Here is a 2,595-nt window from a genome sequence, read left to right on the forward strand (position 1 = left end):
CTCCTGCCTTTCTTTTGCCCCTTGCACCATAGGCACAGACACAGAGGCACAAGGGCAGTTCAGGCTGCAAAAATCCCTGTCTTCAAGCTCCAGTTCCACAACATTAAGTGGAGTTAGAGATCTTGCTGGACACACTCAAGGCCAGTGAATTATAAGGCCTTTACCCACACCCTTAGCACATCTTCTCTATCTGGGCTTTTTCATTCATGGCAACATCAGTTTAGATCAGTCTAGTTAAAAAACTCGCTCATTTCCCACCGTCTCACAGGGACAGAAGTTCATAAAACACATGTCTAGCCAACAAGGGTTAGAAACTTTTCCCTCACCAAAGACCAGATGACTATTTCAGGCCACAGACTGCATCAGCCCTAAAAATCAACACTGTAGGAAGGATGAAATGAAAGACACAGCACATGAAATGAAAGAAACATGCATGCATCTGCACTGGAGCATTATTAGGACTGATATTTTAGTCATGTAAATAAGGCCACCACCTCTGCAGCAGAGCAGTCCAATCCCACATGTAGCCAGCCTCGGCACAGCCACGATTCCAGCCTCCCAAGAGGAGAGGGCCTCTCTCAACGACAAAGAGGAAACACCCCCAGCAGAGCCAACATGAAGAAAACCCTCAAAACCATCGCACACTACCCCAAGCTCACTCCTTTGCCTTGTTTGTGGGGGTCTGTGCCATACTGAAAACTGGTTTAGCACAAGTCCCAGGAGCAGTTCCTCTCCAGTGGCACAGGGAGCCTGGGAAGCTGGGCACACACTCACTGAGCAAAGCCCCAGGAACTCTGCTCTGGCTGAGGCTGTCAGGAGCAATACCTCAGCTCAGCCATTTCAGCTTTTCTGTCCCACACTAAATCACATCACTGACTGTCAGAGAGTGAACACCTTCAGGGCACGAGCCTCAAGCCTATCCCTAAGCCACAGAAAGCACCAGCCATCTCCCTGTCATAGGATCAAAATGTCCATCTGTTCTCAACACTATCAGCTCTCCTTTCTCCACATCTGATTTTATTGTGCTTGCTTCCTGGCGGCACACACTGAACTTCTTGGCCTCAAAATGTTTATATCTATCTTGGCCAGGAGCTCCCACTGGGAGCAGCCGCTGCCGAGCCCTGGGGAGCGTGGTGGAGACACACAGCTGATGACAAGACCAAGGCTCCAACCCCCATCCCCCCACATCTCCCGGCAAGGGCTGAGGCTGCCTTTGGCCAGACCTGTGGCATCTCAGTGCTTGCATGGCCAGAGGAGTGACCCAGAGCAGTGTTGCCCCAGCCACCCACCTTGTCCTTGACAGCCGGTACCTTCCCGCATCGGACAGCCAGGGCATCTCCCGGCATCATTCAGTCGGAAGAATGTGCATGGAGGACATAGGCATGTGTTGGGTTCGACATTGGAAATTTGATTGGAACAGCTGTGCCGGCTGGGCCTTAATTGCAGCTGATTAATGTTTTTGGCACTCAGCGTGCAGGCTCTGTTTTGGGGCAGATTTCTCTGGGGCTTTGATTGCACCTTTTGAATAAAGTCAGAATTTAAAGAATTGAAATTGCTTTCCAACATTCACAGAAAAATGGGGTGAACTGGGTAGGGAACAAGGAAGCCCTGCTTTCGTTGTGGCATGGCACTCTTTGGCTGATCTCGTCCAAATGAGGATGCAATCCCTACAATGTGGTCCTTTGAATGACCCCACCACAGCTGGATGGTGCCCAGGCTGGCTGAGAGCTTGCAGCATTTTTGGGGTTTGTTTCTTTCCTTTTTTCTTTTCTTGTACTTTTCCAGACCACTCTTCTCACCTCAACCCTTCATCTTTCCCATTCTACCCATGCCAGAACAGACTGCCCCTGTTTTCCCACCCCCTTTCCTCCCTGCCCCCTTCCCCATGCTCTTTTCTTCTTCTAGAGCTCCAAGTTTTGCAGGACCACCAAGCCAAGGCTCCTTCCAGCCTCAGGCACAGCACGGGGCTTCCCATTGCCTCTTCTGGAGAGAGCACATGGAACAGCTTCACTAATGTGATCAGTCCTCACAGGGAAGCAACCCTTCTGCCCAAAAACCTTGTAGAATCAGACTTCTGACAAGTCTCTTTCCAAGGCTTTTAAGTTCCTTGCTCTGTCACTCTTAGCTGAAGAAAAGAAGTGTTGAAGACAATTTTGAGCTCAGTTAGGACAGCTCACCCTTGGGAGGAACACAGGCTTCACCTTAGAAATTGCCAAACTGTACAAAATCCACCCACCACAAGCTCAGGGATCTTGTCTCCAGCAGTAACCAGCTGCAGATCTTTTAACGGCAGCTACAGCCAAGTAAACACAGAGTACTCCTTTCTCATCAAGCACCTGAAGATTTAGTTTTTTGGGGTTTTTTGGATGAGGGAGGTGTGGGGCAGGGGGGCATTGATGTTCCTTCTGAAATGCCTTTTAGCTTTTGCTGTAATCTTTTTGAGTAGTTTTATTTTCCCCGGGTTTAACATTCATACCTCCTTGGCTTCCTCCATCCCACAGCAGTGAGCTGGTCCATAAGAACCATTTCTTTTTATCATCTGTGTATCTACTCTCACTTCCACGTTTTGATTCACCACTCCGCTGCTTTCATGAC

This window comes from Corapipo altera, unplaced genomic scaffold (assembly GCF_003945725.1).
Source record: "Corapipo altera isolate COAL_440 unplaced genomic scaffold, ASM394572v1 60401, whole genome shotgun sequence".
In the NCBI taxonomy this organism is placed as follows: domain Eukaryota; kingdom Metazoa; phylum Chordata; class Aves; order Passeriformes; family Pipridae; genus Corapipo; species Corapipo altera.